Here is an 18,900-nt window from a genome sequence, read left to right on the forward strand (position 1 = left end):
TTCTTATTGGGAGAATATATATAGTCTGAAGTCAATCTCCCACCACACACTGCCAGGGTTTGGGAACCCACAGGGGGTTTGGCTCAGGGCCTGGCCACAGGCCAGGGCCTGCTGCCTACCTCTTTAGGGAGGGTGAGTTTCACTTTTTACTGCTTGCACGGTCCCACAATACTATGTAGTATTACCGTGGGATAACACTTGAGGGCCTTACTGGGTCCAAAGTGCATGTAATAAAAATTATTTTGGCCCACGGGTCCCTCTGGACACCCCCTTTAACCCACCCGAAGAACCAGAGGATCAGGGAATTTCTACCCTGCCCTTGTATATTCTTTTTTATAAACTCAAGACACGTGACCAAGTCCTCAAGTGATGGCCACCACATTTCTGGTAATGTTGCGGCCAGCTTTCAGAATACTTCGTCCAGAGTTTCACAATTCCTGTTTGAAATTGTATAGGAAAAATGCATTTTGGGAACTCCCCCCACCCTCTTTTTCTTACCCCCGCTTAATGGATCACCCAAAACTTTCCAGGAAAGACCCGAAGCAGTTGATTTGTTTTTAGAAAGTTTCATGAGGATTCATCAAATGGCGCCAACGTTTTTAGCAAAACAAAAAACACTCTGGCAATGGAAACTCTGACCTATTATAACTACAGAGCGAGGACCTCACTTCGTGATATATATTATGCAGCAATCCCTTTGATGAATGAACCTGTTATAATATCAGCGACTTGGGGGTTGATTAGGGTGGCGGACGGACTTTGTCCGTCCGTCATCCTGTCGTGGCAAGGGACCGTCCGCCATAATGACGGAGGTCCCATGCACCGAATTAGGATGCATCTGCCACAGTGGCCACATTTTTAACATTGCGGCGGGCGCCACAATGCTAAAAATGCATGTTTTGCGTTTCAGAGCACAACATGACAGGCACCGCGCGGTGCCTGCCATGTTGTACTTTGAAACGCAGGGGGGTAACATAGGTACCCCCCATGTGCACCCCCCACACCCTCCTTCACCCTGGGGGCCCGCAACGGGCCCCGAAAGAAAATACTGTATGCCTTTTCGTGGCAGCATTGCCGCCACCGAAAGGCATTCCCCAAAGCCCATCCTAATATGGCTGGCGGTGTCTGATAGACACCGCCACCATATTGGACCTTTTCCGTCACGGTCGCAAGGCGACCACGGCGGAAAAGCGGCGGACGGTCTTCCCGTCCACTGCGGACCCCCCAGCCATCCTAATGTGGCGGGGGTCATTTCAGGGAGGATGGCGGACGGATTGCCCCCGCCGGGCCGGAGGTGGCTACCGCCAGCCCGGCGGGGGCAATCCGTCCGCCATCCTAATCGACCCCTTAGTGTCTCTTGTTTCCCATAACGAAGTTTCTGTCAATTACAGAACCTGCAACAGTGTTTATTGCATTATTTTTCTACTGGGAAGTTGAGGGTTACAGAGGCTCTTTAACAGGTATGACACAATGACCTCAACGTGTTGAGAGGTTTATCCCTCAAAGCCGGCATAAAGTACTAGAAAAATAGACTGGAGTTGAGGTCTCCTCATTGAAACAATGAGTTTTCTCAGACGTATTATGGAATCTCCAAAGGTTTGTTTATTTTATTAGCCAAATAAGCAACCTAGGCCAACACTTGTTTGACGACACATGTCGCATTATCATGGCCATTTGTAACAATCACAATGAGTTATTCAAAGTACGTAACCGTAGAAAAATATCCAAACTAGTAAAAGATGACAAGATATCTCACGTCTTCACAACACAGCAGTTATCGTGCCGTGATGCTTGGATCATACTACCTCATTGGCACCATCTGCCTGATATATGATCACGCAGTTATATGCCTCGTTGTTGAATAAAGACATCGTTTTTTTTTTTTACATGCATCATAATGAGTGTTGCTCAGGTAATGCTGTCATAGCCATGCTTTGTGGATGGACAAGTTTGCTTTAGTTTGGACCTGTGTGAGTCTATGTAGCCAAGGTGCCCATTTTATAACACTACTGACACTATACCAAGAGTCTGTGGTACACATGTGCACTGGCTTTGCATTTGTAGTTCGTTCTTAGAGTTTATCTGTTTCGTTTTGGAAATAATCATGCTTGGTTGCTAATTCCCATGCAGAGTGCAGGGTTTGCTAAGGTTCTGTTTGGTAAAGTAGTCTGGGGAGTTATGTTTTATGGACACTGTCCTCGGTGATGAACTTTTCTTCGTCAAGTCCTTGTTTTCAAGAGTGCTAGTCTAATTAGTTCACAGAAAGAAAAACAAGACTACAACACCCAGAATGTATTAAGATTATCACACACAAGTCCAATTCTTGAAACATCGTCCTTGATGACCTGGAGGGTGGTTGTCACCCTACTTGATCCATGCCTATCAGCTTTTGTCCTTATGTTTATATTTGATGAAGCTTCTGTTGAAGAGATCCCTTTGGTCTCTGATTTTGTTTCTTGGCGTTGCTTGATCGAGCAACACAATTGCAATGCAGCCTTTTCGTACAGGTGAAAGGTGTTTGGACATTACTCAGTCTCTGCTTGGAGACCACTGAAACCTGATAAATTTACCCTTATATTCTGTTTCTATGCCTAAATCAAAGCACAGATATTTTGGCCACTCATGGTAAATTGGATGCACAATTAGTCCCTCATTTAGAATTGTGTGCCAATAGCTCATGGAATTCCTCACATTAATGGCAGATCATTAGCCTGTCTGTTCATTAGGCTAAATCTAGATCATGTTAATTCTTTTTTCCATGGCCTACCCAATAAGTGCAATGAGTGGACAGAAATGTGTGATATTATTGCATCTGTAGAAGTTTTGTGTGTAACTAAAGCAGCACTGACCAAAGACACACCTGGGACTGCATTAAAATAAGTGCCCTGGGGGCACGACGGGCGTTTGCGCCCGCGTTGCGCACCCCCCCCTGGGGCACTTTGGTTTTATAGAAGGGGCGGGAGATGCTTGTGCGTCCCATTCTATTATACCGATAGCGCTGGGGCACTTAAAGTGCCATTGCTACCTTCAGAGGGCGTTACCTTATTTGCATAGGGGCGAGCCCTACGGAAATGAAGGAATTCCTTTGACTGTGCGCCTGCGCCATATTACAGAAGCGGGCGCAAAGGCAAAGCAGTCCTCAGGAGGTGCACTGACAGTGTGCCATTTAAAAGGTGGCGCACTGTCAGTGTGCACGCCCATATGCAAATGAGGGAACACCCTCTGAAGGTAGCACTGGCGCTTTAAGTGCACCAGCTGTATTAGTATTATAGAAGGGGACGCACAAGCGTCTCTGCCCCCTTCTATAACACCAAAGTGCCCCTGGGGCGTTCAAAGCATGCACAAATGCCTGTTGTGCCCCGGGCCACTGATTGTAATATGGCCCCAGGTCCCTAATATGACTACCCTATCAAAAGACTAGTGGAATTTCCTCTTTTTGATCCATGATGACATGTGAGTATATAGAGGAAAGGAGAGCATCTTCAAGTGTTGACAGGTGTGAGAGAGCGCCCCACCTCCAGAGCTGTCAACAGGGCTGGACTGAGTTGGCTGCATCAAAAAGTTTAGTCCTTAATACAAATAGAAGTGCCTGAAAGGTACATTTGAGATAACTGTGCAACTGAAATGAGTCTCATGGCCCAGCAACTTCCATTGTCAAATACAGAATATGAGTTCGTTTTATGTTTTATCTTTGTACGCTAAGTATTTGGGTTACATGAGTTTTTCTAGTTTGAACAACTTTTGAAAAAACTCATTAATAAAACACACACTTGCTAGATAGGCATTATAACAACGACTTACTGTGCCCCACACATTTATTTCCTAACAAACTAAGCAATCGGTTGAAATTATGTTTTTTTAGAAGCTAGAAAAGGAAAAAGAAGTACAAACTTGAAAAGGAAAAAATTTACAGAAATATAGGATATGAAGAGAGAACTTCGAAAATTGAAAAGAATTTGTCAAAATTGAGCGTTTTTAAATTAAACTCCTATACAGTCATTCGAGTTTGTGGTAGCCATGTTAGACCTTTTTAAAGTCTTCTGTTCGCCAGCCTTCTTTAATGCTAGCACTGCCAATGAATACTTAGCTTTAGAACAATAACCTCTTACTAACGTTGCAATTTTCTAATTTCAACCATTTGAGCAACCACACAAACATTATCGGCCACATGCATCATTGTTGCCGTTTGCGATTTCTTAATTGCGAAAATTAAGGAATGCAATTAAGAAATCGCAAACAGCTATGCACCAAGAAATCGCAATTTTTTTTTGCGATTTCTTAAATTTCCTATTCGCAATTAAGGAATCCCTTCCCATTGATTCCTATGGGCCTAGAGGCCCATAGGAATGAATGGGAAGTCCTTTTCAATTTGCGATTCGCAATTTGCAAATCGCAAATTGAAAATGCGATTTCAAGGGTGCAGGGGGGGTCCAAAGGACACCCCCCTGCACCCCTGAAATATAACTTTAAGTGCATTTTTCAAACACACATGCCCTAAGGGCATGTGTGTGTGTAAAATGAAACTTTCAAAAATGCACTTCTGTGCATTTTTGAAAGTTTTCGCAAATTACCATGAAGGTCAACTTAAACAAAATGTTCTTGCATTGCATTTAAGAAATCACAAATTGCGATTTCTTAAATGCAATCGCAATTTTAGAGATCGCAACGTGATTGCGATTTCTAAAATTGCGAAAAACATGATGCATCCCAATTTTGTCAATTTCATTCGCAAAAGGCCGAAAATTGCGATTCGCACCATTTGCGAATGCAATTGACAATGATGCATGTGCTTGTATGTAGATTGTGCGCACCGAAGAAGTTACCATTTAACGTTATTCACTCGACTTCAAACCCAAATGTGTTGCAATTTTTATTTATTCAGTAGTTGTACGGAAAGGATTTCGGATCATTCGACCTTTATCTGTTACGTTAATGCCATTAATCATGCTCTTTGCCTAAAAGGCTTTCCCTCGAATAGTCCGTAAAACTATAGGATTTGCTTCACTGGAAGACACTATTGTGTCCAGAAGGCAGCAGGTTGGTAAAATATAGATTTTGAGATGAAATGCCTCTCTTTTCCTAATCTACAAATGAAAAATAGAAACACTAGAGGCATTCTTAGCAGGGTGACACTCTTTGGACGGAGGTGTAAATTCGCGAATACAAAAGTAATGACACTTTACAGCGGTAGAAAGTGTGAATGGCGCCTCCCAATGCAGCACTTTTTGAGTACTGTTTCAGCAGCAAATCGACCCTTCAAGTTATCCATCAAGTTACCAATCAAATGGTAAAAGAGAAAAAGAGAGTTTAGCGTTCTTAAAGATGGTTCCCCGACCACTGTTTGGAGGAAAGGGACCTCGTTAAGAAGTCATTAACAAATGTTTCCCCAGAAGTGGACTCCCTCGTCACTTTCATCACTAGTGGGGTGAATCCACCTGGCCAGACAGAAGAAGAGCAGAAGAATGCTTGAAGTAATAGCCCCTCCCCATAAAGCTGGAGCTTATATAGGCATTATTTACCCAGCATTCCTCCTATTCTTTTTTCTGTCTCGCATATGGAGAGGAGGAAGAGAGGGTGGCTCCTGCTGGGCTCCAGTTGCCATGCTTTGATGATGATTTTCGGTCTCCATTTCAGCAGGGCGGGAGTGCAGCCGTGTTCTACATGGCTTGCAAGGAGGTGTGGATCTGGAGATTGCTATCCTTGGTGGTAACTTCAAGTGCAGTTAGTTAAGTTACTTCCTGATTCCGTTTGACACATGGATGAAGAACGGATGCTCATGTATGTGTCGGCTGATCTTTCTTCCATGTTCCAGGAAGTGGAAAGGGAGTTATATGGCTGGTATAAAGGGAAGGTAAGTCTGCATAGGAGTTGTGATTTTGCAGTTTGTGGGAATCCCTGGCAAATTGGTTGTTTGGTGTCCTGCTTCTCTAACTCCAGATCCTAGCTAGCTGGTGACATTATGGGAAAACATTAAAGGAAAAGGAAGCATGTTGTTTCCTCTATCTCATCGTCGGATTCTTCTTCTTCTCCCGCTCATTTAAAGAGCTAGGAGTACAGACTAAACGCCTTATAAAGGAGACTTTAATGGAACTTGCTCCAGACAAGGGTTCTGTAAGGGAGACACATCAAATTCTTTCGTCTGATTCCTCTAACTCAGATGGTAGAGAGTACTGTGTTGGACGCACGCAAGGGGAAGTATGTTTTGAATGACTTATTGCCGATTTGATTGCTCATATCAAAACAAATATGGGGGTTCAAGAGAAGAAAAAGATTCCAGAAACATCTGCCAGTTCTTTGCTTAGACAATTCCCGAGTTCAGCTCCTTTGGATTTTGCTGTCTTTTCTCATATCTTGAAAGTCCTGAAAGGTGAGTGGAAGGACTCAGATAAAATAATTCTGACACGTTTTATGGCTAATCTCTACCCTCTGAAAGACATGCAACAGACATTACTGGACTCTATTCCCATAGATTCTCTTGTAGTAAGTCTTGTGGGTAGAACTTTTTTAGCAGAGGATTCGATCATTAGTGACTCTGTTGACCAAAAGGTTGAATGTGCTCTGAAGAAGACTTATTTTGGTTCTCACTTGGCCCTGCGTGCTTGCATTCATGGAACCTATGTGACTTGAGGCCAGATGTAGGTGGCCATTTACCGGCCGGTAACGGCCGATTCCGGCCGTTACCGACCGGTAAATGGGTTTTTGGGATGTAGGGGGCCAATTTTACCGAATATGTAAATTTACCGAATCGGTAAATTTACCGATTCGGTAAAATACAGAATCAGTATTTTTACCGATTCGGTATCTTCTAGATGTAGGTGGGACTCTTCTGAGTCCCAAAGGCCTTTCAGATTCGGTATTTTACCACCCAATCCAATTGGGTGGTAAAATACCGAATCCAGGTGTGCATGCACATGTACAATTCGGTATTTAAGAAGTGGTAAAATAAAATTACCTACATCTAGGCCATGGTCTTTAATTTCTAAGATTGAGTAGTTTTTTTGCTCCCTGGATGATTCTTCTGATTGTTCTATGTTACTGGAACATATTGAATGTCATGTGGAGTGCATGTTAAATATTGCTTTTGATATTGTTCAGGCAAAAGCTCTGTCTGGGGGAGCATGTACTGCAGCCAGACAAAATCTTGTCCTTTAAAACTGGCGTACAGATTCCACACAGAAATCTTTTGTGGTCAGACTCTCTTTGCAAGTGACCCAGCTGTTTGGGGCTGAATGGGAAGAGGGACTTCATAAAACTTTTAAATATGATAACATTCTTCATCTTAGAAGCAATCTCCTTTGGTGAAGCTAAGTGCAAAACCTAAATCTCATTTTTGGCAGCCCTCGCAAAGACAACTGCAACAATCCCAGCGGAGCTTCCAGGCTAGGAGAAGTGGTGACAAGAAGTCCAAGTCCCCTCCGAAACCGAAGTCCTGACTACATGGCTGTGGGTTAGGGGTTTGTAGTTGGGGGCAGTATTCAACACGTTCTGACAGAGTGGGAGACATGTACTTCAGATGACTGGGTGCTTTAGATAGTCAGAGAAGAATTCAGTATAGTGTGTGTCTCCCCTGGTGGACTCGGAAGTGAGACTGACCCAATGGACTTCTAAGCAGGAGAAGAGGATAGCTTTGTGCCAGGGGATCGAGGCTCTTCTCTAGAAGTGGGTAATTTCAGAGGTTCCTCCTGCAGACAGGGACAGGGAGTTCTATTCCATCATCTTCCTGCTGGAAAAATCAAAAAGGGGATTTTCAGCGATTTTGGATCTGAAAGCTCTCAACAAGTTTGTTCCAACTCTATCGTTCAAAATGGAAACTTAACAAAGGGTAATTCCACTGGTGGGCAAGGGGCATTTCATGTGCACATTGGATATTCAGGGTGCATTTTATCATATCCCAATCCTTCGGAATTATCCGAAATGTCTGTGATTTTGCATCAAAGAGAAACACTTTAGGTTCTGGGTCTTGCCCTTCAACTTGAAGGCCGCGCCCCAAGTGTTCATGAAAGTTGTGACTCCTTCGGTTGCTTCTCTTCATCTACAGGGTATAAGGATTTATCATTACCTTGATGATTGGCTCCTACAAGCTCCCTCTAAGGAACATGTACTTCAGGATCTGGCTTTGGTGTGTTCTTGAGTTCAGGAACATGGGTTCCTTCTCAACCTTTCCAAGTGCAAACTGACACCTACCATGTATTTGACTTTTATAGAGGCCAGATTTTGCACTGACCTCAACAGTGTCTCTCTTCTGGATTCCAGGGCAGCCACCTTGATATCTTTGGTCCTGATGGTCATGAACAGACAGTCTCTTACTGTCCATCGATAGTTGGAACTTCAAGGGCATATGGCCAAAGCAGTCTTCACAGTCCCTTGGGCTTGATTTCATCTAGACCTCTGTGAGATCATCTTTATTCCCACTGGGATGTGAAGTAGGGAGACTTCAAAGTCATGGTCCCGGTGGCTCCAGAGATAAGGTCGAAATTGGTTTGGTGAACTCTATCAGTCTCACTTTCAATGGGGGTTGCTCTTCAGCAGGATCCCCTGAAGGTTCTGATGACAGATGCGAGCTTCGTTGGTTGAGGGGCCACCCTGCTCTCTCTCTCTCTCTTCATCCAAAGTGGTCCTGAGAGAAAGCAAATGTTCTTCCAATTAGAGTGAACTTACAGCTGCCTACAGGGCAGTTTTGGGGTTTCAACAGGATCTTGTGGTGTGCAGTCTAGCACCCAGAATGGGCAATCTGGTTACTGTAGCCTCTTTGAAGAATTAGAGGGGTACCAGGACAAAGTCCCTGAATGCATTGGCTACTTTCCTGTTTTGTTGGGTACGGATCAGCTTGCTGTCTCTTTTTGCAGTCAATATCAAGGTGGTGCACAATGTTGTGGCAGATTCCCACAGCCAGGTGTTTCCTTCCTTCCTGGAAACATCTTTGTCAAGGGCTGTATTCCAACCGCTATGTGAGAGGTTTTGTTCTCCCTTATTCTACCTCTTTGCTTTCCAGCACAATGCTCAGGTCCCTAGGTTTTGTGCCAGGAATCCTCAAGAAGGGACTTGGAAAGTAGATTCTCTGGCCAAATTGTCTTCCATATGCCTTCCCGCCCATTTCTCTAATTCCCAAATTGTTAGCCAGGCTGTTGCTGGAGGACAGGGTAATGGTGGTGGTGCTTTGCTTCTGCACCAGTCACATATGGATTCACATGCTCAAATCCTTCGTAATTCTGGGTCTTTGGATGATAACGTGTCATCCCTCCCCTCTCAGGTCTTCCTCCATTCTGTCCTACCAGAAACTACGTCTCCCAGTGTGGAAATTAAGCTGATGGGATTACAGAACAAAGGCCTTCCCCAGCATTTACCAGTGGCTATTCACATGTCTCTGAAGCCTTCCACCTTGACGTAGTGTGAGAGGCACTGGAATAGTTTTCCGGGGCAGTACGAGCCTCAGGGTCTGTTCCCTTTGGAGTGTCATGTGAATAATATTTTACAGGTTTTTGTGGGGTGGCTTTGAGAACTATCTTTCAGTTTCCACCTTGCATGTCCAGTGGGCAGACATCTGTGCTTACCCAGTCCCTGGGGGGAATTTGTCAGATGCTGAGGATTTGGTAGCTAGGTTGATGCACAGTTTTACTTTTCTATACCTTTGGTGAAACCTCGTTATCCAGTCTAGGATTTGCCGTTGGTGTTGAGGGCCTTGGTCGCCGAGCTTTCTGTGTCTTTAGAAACTGCAGTTATTAAGTTCTTGACCTTTAAGGTGGGTTTAGCAATGGCAATCACCTCGGCTAGAAGGACAGGGGAATTTGGGGCTCTTTTGACTAGGGAGCCTTTTTTGACTCATTTGAGGGTGGTATAATTACAAGGGGCCCTATTACATACAGGGCGCCCTTTCCCTGTTTGCACCATATGGCACCTTCAAACAGGTGCGCCATGTGCAAAAGGGAAAGTGCGCCCTATTAGGCTGAATACACTGCCCTGAGGGCAGCCGCAAACTCGTGCTGTCTTGGTGGCAGTGCACTCAATTCAAATGCAGAGCGTCTGCTTCAAACCCGCTCTGTGTTTCAATGTGCAGGCGGCACCCACCTGCACTTTAAAGAGTGGAGAGAGATCTCCTTGCAGATGGGTCCAGTGAGAGACTGCACCCGGCTGCAAGGGGATGTCTGGGGGGGGGTCCTATGACCCCCACCACAGGACTGCCGTCAAGGGGCGCACTGACAGTCGCCACCTTTTTGTGATGCACTGTCACTGCACCTCATGACAGCTTCTGTACCTCTATGCCTGAATCCATAATGGTGCGCTGGCGCAGAGGAAAAGAGATTCCCTCATTTGCCTGGGGTCACACACCCATTTAAATGAGGGAATGTCCTCTTAAGATAGCACAACATGTGCCCCAGTACTGTCTGTCTTACAGAAGGGGTCACACAAGCGTCAGCGGCCCCTTCTGTAGTACCAAAGTGCCTCAGGCGCAGAAAGCGGGGGCAAACTCCCTTTGCACCCCCAGTGCACTTCTGTAAAACAAGCCTAGATCCTCTGATTACTCCCAAGGTACCTTCACAGTTTCACAAGGTTCAGGAAGTGATCCTTCTGATGTTGTCTGTAAGGGAATTGTTAGCATGAGGTGCAGTGGTGTCTACTAGATGTGAAGAAAGCCTTTTATTGTATATAGACAGGACAAAGTAGTTTCATAACATTCCTTGTTTGTGTCCTTTCAGGCCTTAGTAAAGGTGACAAAAAATCCTCACTTTCAATCAGTAGATGGATTAGGCAGTTGGTTTTGTTTTCTTATTCTTTGTCAGATTCTTCTCCTCCAACTGGGATTCAGGGTAATTCCACAAGTCCCCCAGCTGGGACTCAGGGTCATTCTACAATAGGGGGTTTCGGCCGCCTGGGCTAAAAGGAAGGGAGCTTTAATTTCAGAAATGTATAGAGCAGCGATATGGGCTGCTCTAAATACATTTGTCAGGCATTACTGATTGCAGAATGTGTTGCATGAGGATATTAATTTTGGGGTTTGTATGTTGAATTACATACTTCCTTGTGTTGCAGGGATTCTGCACAAACACAGAACTATGCGCAGGATTATATGACCTTGTGTATAGGGACTGGGTCATCCTACGACCTTAATACCCACGAGCCCAGGACCGACTAGCTATAGTGTCTCACTTGCTCTCCTACTCACTCACAGAAAAACAAATGATTTGACACCCCAGAAAACAACACTCCCAGATCTCTCAGGAATCGCGGTAACAAGATACACCCTTTCGCATGCACTCTTGTACTTGTCCACAATAAGATCTGGCAGAGACAAGAAACAGTTTAAAATATTTATTTTAACTAACGTGTCCTAAAGTGCAGTGTACGTGCCACAACAAGCAGAAAAATGCATAGTACAAATGCAGTCAGCATAGCAGCTAGTCCATAAATCATGAAGGGAGATGTCATCATAGAAAGACAATGGAGCCTAACCTCCCTCCCCTTGATAAGTATTATTATATATTAGATCTCTGGGCTTTGTCAACAGACCCCATACCTAAGCTTATAGATGGTAGATCTACATCATAAGTGCTGTCTCGCTTTTCTGCCTGGAAAGGTCCCTTTCCAAGTGTTTGCTACCTATTCATGTATTCTAATAAGGCCAAGGTATGTTGTCCAAACAACAGCTGCATCGGTATGTTTTGTCTAAGAGCTAAGGCCTGGCCAGAACAAAATAACAATTGCCATTGTTGTTCGACCATGAACAGAATGTTCAGTCAAAATCCCAGAAAAATGCAGAGAGTGAACACAGTGATGAGTTCTCATGTGAAAATAGTCATTTGAAATTATTGCGAAAATAAAGACGTGTAGTAATGTGCACAAGAGCAGCAAGCAAGCTGCAGCGTGCTCATGCTAAGTTAGTGAAAACGACAATGTCCCTATAGGCCATGTGACACTTGATATACTACGATTTATTCTGTTTAATAAATCTTAATGTTGTGTTACAGTATAATAGTGTTTACGTTTCTTGATGTGTCTTTCTGCTTAGCAAGATCATTCATTTTTGCTTTGGTATTCCTCATTAGTGATGAAGGAGACAAAGACAGGGGACAGGAGTAAAGTCTCCTTATTTACTGGTAATCTTCATTACTCCTGGCCCTGTTGTCCACATCCAATTCATCATGCCCCACCCCATTCATCACTTAGAATAGATAAGTCGTTTGGCATTTAAATTTTAAGTATAGTGTAAATGAGCATGGCAGGGGCTTTTGGACAAGCACATCTGGCATACTTCGTGCATGCTTTTGGAAAACTACTAGCTGAGCTAGAGAAGTGGGGTGCAGGGCGATTGAAGGCACTATGCCCACTGATTCTGGTGCACGCTTTCAAAGCAGATAATTTGCTTCAAGTGTTGCTTCCAAAATCAGCCGCTTACTTTCACATGCACTGGCCTGGATTCCAAAGTCGTCTTTTTCTGTTGGACGGAATAGTGCTTTCAGCTCAACCACTACAGCAGCACCTCCTGCACCTGAAGAGTAAGTCACCAAAGAATTTTCTGTAAACAAAGACAGAGGAGCTTGTTATGATCTCTGCAGCCAGGCTAGCGGCATAGCTATTAAAAGTGCTGCATGTGAAGTGGGTTCGGGGTCCAGAAGCCTGAGGGACCTTCCGCATCTCAATTTTGAATGCATTTCATTACATAAGAGGGACTACGAGGGATCCTTTTCCTTGCTTGCATAATGGAAAGGGGCGACCACTCGGTCCCCCCGAACGTATGGTGGAGTACCTCGATCCCCTCGGGAGGCCATCTTGGGCGGGAGGCGAGTCTCGGCTGGTATGCCGGAAGCAGCGTAGACGGGGCGCGCCTTTTCCCGCCCTGGAGTGGGTTGTCCTAGACGCTGACGCCGCCGGCCACGCCCCCGGAGGCAGGCGGAGGCGGGTTTACGCCCGCCCGAAGACGGATAAAAGGAGCAACAAGCCAAGAAAGCATCCTCTTGTTCCTGTGCTCTGAAGCTGCACCTCCCCGCTGCACGTGAGCTCGAGACGGAACGAAGAGCCAATTTTGAGCGTTGTAATTTTGTTCTTGTTTTACAGATATCTTCGTTGGAGAATGCCGGGCAAGAAGGTCGGAAAGCGGGTCGGTACCGATCAGATGCTCCGCATGCTCGTGAAGGAGGTAGCCGAGTTGAAGAAGCAGATGGCGATAAAGAACGGGGAGGGAGGCCCGAAGCGAATCGTCGGACCAGCATTGCCGGGAGTAGTCCCTAGCGGAAGAGGCAAGAGGTCCAAGAGGGGGGCACCTGGGGGGGAGGCCCCGGTTCCCGATACACCGATAGAGGAGCCAATCCCGGTTCCGAAGGAGGGGCATCCGATCCCCGTGGTAGTCACCCCCGTGAACGGGGAAGATATGCCTCCCGAGTTGGCTGCACAACTGGCAGCGTGGTTGGGAAAAGATAGTGAGGGCACCACGGCGGACGACGCCAGGGCAGTAATGAGACAATTGCGGGAATCTAGAGAGGCTGCGAAGGCACCATCTTCTGTTCCCCCACAGGTTCCGGTGGCTGAGATTGCAGCAGGCGCGAGTTCGGCAGCAAGTACGGCACCTAGTTCAGGTAAGCGGCTACTGCCGATTGCGGGGGAGGGGTCTGTACCCTCACGAAGGGAGAAAGTGGCCCAGCATGTTCCACTCGAAATTAAGGAAAAGATTTGGGCAGATAAGTATGTGAACATGTTTTCTTTGCTTACTGACCATTACGAGATTGAGCATGTGAAGGGCCAAAAAGAGCTTATGCATCCGAGTGTTTGGCGCGCAAAAATGGCCGCCTTTAAGGTCAACGAGAACATAGGTACTTGGGGCAGAGCGTTTTGCATTTTCACCTCCATTATGGGTGAGCGAAGGCCTGAGTTGTTGACGGAATTACCTATTTATCAGACACGTATCATGGAATATTCTCTAGCGTACGAGGGCAATCAGTGGTTTTGTTATGACAATATTTTTAGGAAGGCTAAGGAACACGACCCAGCCCTAACGTGGGATTGTTATGACTCCATTTCTTGACAAAAAATGGAGAATTCAGGCATGTTAAAGGTACCATTGTCGGGGGGTATCGGGGGTGAGTCTTCCCGCCAAACCTCTGGGACACCCTTTCGGACGGGTGCTGGTAACGAGCATCACTCAAAGTCGAGTGGCAACGCAGGTAAAAAGGGGATTTGTTGGAATTTTAACAGGGGAAAATGTACAAGGCCTCAGGGGTCATGCAAGTTTAGACACGAATGTGGGGTGTGTGGACAGTCCTCTCATCCCGAGACCATGTGCAGAGCCAAAACGGGTGATAACGGTGGTAGGGGAAGCGCCAAACAGGTCTGAAATAGTCCGAGGGGCGCCTTTACCTACCCCGGTTGATACCATGGCAATGATTCCTTGGCTCAATGAATACCCGGATCATGTCTCCGCTGGGGTGTTGCGAGACGGGTTTTCGTATGGTTTCCGCATTCCAGTGGGGGATTTTCAGGGTAAAACGAGTTGTAAGAACCAACTGTCGGTCCGGCAGCATACAGCGGTGGTACAGATAAAGATTGGGAAAGAGGTGACTCGAGGGCGGGTTGCCGGTCCATTCGAGTTACCACCGGTGGCTAACTTTGTTTGTTCCCCCTTAGGGGTGGTCCCCAAGAAGGACCCGGGTGAGTTTAGGCTAATACATAATTTATCAGCCCCACGAGGTCTTTCCGTGAATGATGCAATAGACCCGGAAGTGTGTTCGGTGCGGTACGCATCTTTCGATGAGGCCGTCGCCATGTTGAATCGCCTGGGGCCCGGAGCGCTGATGGCCAAATCGGACATCGAGTCAGCGTTCCGGTTGCTCCCGGTACACCCAGACGATCAGCGTCTCCTTGGTTTCATGTTTCAGGGTCGATATTATATGGATAAATGTATGCCAATGGGTTGCTCCATATCTTGTGCTTATTTTGAAAAGTTCAGTTGTTTTTTGCAATGGGTATTCACAAGAAAGACGGGTTTTCAGCATGTGATGCATTATCTCGATGACTTTCTGTTCCTGGGGGCAGCCGGGGATCCAGAATGTGGACAGGCTGTAAAAGAGTTTTGTGTCTTAATGAATCACTTTGGCGTGCCATTGGCACCAGGTAAGACGGTGGGTCCCTCGACTTCACTCGAGTTTCTGGGGATCGAGCTCGACTCGGAGGAAGGTTGTTTTCGGTTGCCCAAAGAGAAGGTGTTGAAATTCAGGGCATCCCTTGAAACATGTATTCGAAAGACTAAGGTAAACCTGCATCAATTGCAACAAACAGTGGGCCAGTTGAATTTTGCCCTTAGAGTAATCCCAATGGCCCGCCCCTTTTCCCGCTCGATTGCACAAGCCATGGTCGGCCTTAAGGAAGGACATCACCGCACGAGGCTTTCGGCAGAGATTCGCCAGGACATGCGCATTTGGTTGGCATTCCTGGCAGATTTCAATGGTCGAGTTGTCTGGAACAAGCCGGCGGTGTCCTCCGAGGAGCTGGGGCTGTGGACAGATTCGGCGGGGAGTATAGGTTTTGGCGCCATATTCGGTACGCAATGGTCGGCTCAGAAATGGCCGTCATGGTGGCACGAGTGCGGGCTGACAAGTAACATTGCTTTCCTCGAGCTCTTCCCTATTTTGGTGGCCCTGAAAACATGGCCTGAGGGGTTCCGAGATCACTCTGTGGTGTTCTGGTCTGATAACATGACCGTGGTTGAGTGTATCAATAGTCAGGCAGCACGTTGTAAATGGATTCTAAGACTGCTTAAAGAAATTGTATTGTTGTGTATGCAGTTGAATGCGCTCTTTAGGGCGCGACATGTCCCAGGGGTGCTGAACCAAGCGGCTGATGCGCTTTCTCGTTTCCGTATGCAGGCCTTCTGGGGTTTTCTGCCCACAGCGGACCCGGTGGCGGCACCCTTTCCCGAAGCTCTCTGGTCTCTCGGTGCCCCGAACTACAAAACCTCGTGGGAGAGAGTTTAGCACCCAGGACAAGGAAGGCATATGAAGGGGCGTTTCGTTCCTATTGGTCCTTTTTGGGTTCTGCTAGGGGGGAGCTTTGGGGCCAGGAAGAGTTTGTCGTAAATTTTTTGCTGTCCTTACATCAGGCAGGCAAATCAGTAGCTACGGCCCAGAGGCATCGGGCCGCCATTTCCTTTATGGCGAAGGCTCATGGGATCCAGGACCCGACAGCGTCTTTCGTGGTGCAGAAAGCGCTACGTGGGTGGCAACGCCTTGAGGGTCGCAGAGTAGATGAGAGACACCCGATAGGTCTGGATAGGTTGGCCCTGTTATTTTCCGTACTCCCTGCGACGTGTTCATCCCAGTATGAAACAGTGTTATTCCGAGCCGCTTTTGCGTTAGCATTCCATGGGGCTATGCGGGTAAGCAAACTGGTGGCGAAGAACAAGCAGGATACGGTGGGGGGACTGTGCCGAGAGCACATTCAGGTTAAGATGGAGAGGATGACTGTCTCGTTTGTCAGGTCCAAGGCCGATCAGGGTGCGATTGGGGACTGCATAGTCATACATAGGATTCCCGGATCTCCCATGTGCCCTGTTGTTTGCGTAGAGGAATATTTAGCGCAGAGGGTGGCATCATGGGGGGGGACCTTGTTGAGACACTCTGACGCCACCCCACTGACGAGGTTTCAGTTCCAGCGGGTGCTTTCAATGTCAATTTTGGCCGCGGGCTTGAACCCCGGCGAGTTTGGGACCCATTCCTTTCGGATAGGGGCTGCTACCGAAGCTACAGCCAGGGGTCTGAGTGTGGAAAAAGTGAGACGTTTGGGGCGTTGGTCCTCGAATTGTTACAAGAGGTATGTGCGGTTGCACATGTTGTGAAGCGGTAATCATGTACTCACGCTTCTTGTTTTTGTTTGGTTTACATTTTCGCAAGCTTACGAGGCGGGGCGGACTGAGCAGTCGACCCGACACCTGGGAACCACCGGTCAGACATCACCGGCTGCGGAAAAAGTGGTGTGGGTCGTGGGCCACTCATACGTGAGACGTGCCGCGGACGTATTCGAAGCAGGTGACATGATTCACATGGCTGGGGAATACGGGTACAGGGTGACCTTCTATGGAAGGGGCGGGCTCTGTATTGACCAGTTTCAATCCTTTTTCGAGGGTTTGTTAGGGCGGACAAGGTCACCGCCGTCTATAATCATAGTCCATCTTGGGGGTAATGATTTGGTGACCACTGGTAGACGACTGCTTCTCGAGGCAATGCTTTCCACTGTAAGTTGGTTGGCGAGAAGAGTTCCAGGGTGCACAATTGCATGGTCCCATATGATTCCACGAAAAGTGTGGCGGGGGGCGATTTCGGTTTCTGCTCTGAATCACTCAGTGAAGAAAGTAAATAACAAGTTGGGTAGATTGTTTCGTTCAAGGGCACTGCATTCTATTCCGCATGGTTGTATCAAGGGGGACAGTATGTATTTGGGAGATGGGGTCCATTTGTCCCGGGTGGGGAATGAGTTACTCATAGGAGACCTCATAGCTTGGCTAAAGAGTTTAAAACATGACCTTTAGGCAGGAGTTGTTGTGGGGGGTCCGGATAGCCGGTCAACTATCCGGCCTGTGGCGGTAAGGTCATGATCGGTGAGCAGTAATTGGAAGATCCCTATGGGGGGGCGTCACCCATTACGGATGGGAGCGCCCGGGGGAGGTGGCCATTGGCCCCTCAACGGGGAGGCGGTCCCTTCTAAGGATGGGCCGCCGAAAGAAAAGGAAAGGCGGTCAAGGCCCCTTCCTTGATAGGAGGGGCTACGGGCCCTCCTGGGGAATTTCCCGGGGCCAGGACACCTGCGACGGCAGATGTGGTAAGTTGTGTGGGGTGGGGAGGGGGTTTACGCTACCTTCTAGACACCTCACACGAGTCCTCGGACGACCTTTAAATGGCGTCGAGTTCATTGGGGCCCCCGTCAAGTCAAGGGAAATTGGTAGATGCATTTGAGGTACAGCCTCTGTGCGGTCGCCCCTCCCAAGTGGGGGAGGGGTAATTCTGGTTTAGGGATCTGACACCGGTTACGACCTTGCCGTTGGCCCTTAACGTTAGGATGTACAATTTCAAGTTAAATGTTTTGTAGGATGTTAGTTCGGCTAGGAGAAACCTTTGTATTAGAAATATGTTAAGGTTAGCCAAACATCGTAATGTGGAAATGAAATTGTACATAATATGAAACTGTTATTTTAATGTTTTGATTTTGTTTCATATTTTAATAAATACGGCCGGGAGGGTCACTCCCTCCCGCCTTCCAAAAGTTCAGAACCGTTTCCGTTTCCCATCCTTGGGGATTGCGTCGAGAGGGGGTGGCGGGTACTTCAGCCATATGGAAAGGGGCGACCACTCGGTCCCCCCGAACGTATGGTGGAGTACCCCGATCCCCCCGGGAGGCCATCTTGGGCGGGAGGCGAGTCTCGGCTGGTATGCCCGAAGCGGCGTAGCCGGGGCGCGCCTTTTCCCGCCCTGGAGTGGGTTGTCCTAGACGCTGACGCCGCCGGCCACGCCCCCGGAGGCAGGCGGAGGCGGGTTTACGCCCGCCCGAAGACGGATAAAAGGAGCAACAAGCCAAGAAAGCATCCTCTTGTTCCTGTGCTCTGAAGCTGCACCTCCCCGCTGCACGTGAGCTCGAGACGGAACGAAGAGCCAATTTTGACCCACCCACCAGCCCCTGAAGACAGCAAGTGGTTTTTTAAATAAAGTTTTGATGTGGTAACTCTATTTCTTACAGGTTGTGATGATTGACGTGTCATTTGTATATGCAATAAAGAGAATAATCATTTAGAGTATGTTTTTCGAATAAAGTTTTGCATTAGTGTTGATCAGTAATCATACGTGAAGTAGTTATGGTTGTCTTTTACTTTAGTAATTTAGTTAATTGTCGTATTTATTTTGGTCGGGCGGTAAGGTCATGATCGGT

At 47.1% G+C, this 18,900-nt stretch overlaps 1 protein-coding gene across 3 annotated transcripts in view; it reads left to right on the forward strand.

Moving 5' to 3' along the window:
• GYS2 (glycogen synthase 2) overlaps positions 1–18,900 on the forward strand; it is a 610,704-nt gene that overhangs the window by 37,462 nt on the left and 554,342 nt on the right. The window lies entirely within an intron of this gene.

Source organism: Lissotriton vulgaris, chromosome 1_1, assembly GCF_964263255.1.
Source record: "Lissotriton vulgaris chromosome 1_1, aLisVul1.2, whole genome shotgun sequence".
In the NCBI taxonomy this organism is placed as follows: domain Eukaryota; kingdom Metazoa; phylum Chordata; class Amphibia; order Caudata; family Salamandridae; genus Lissotriton; species Lissotriton vulgaris.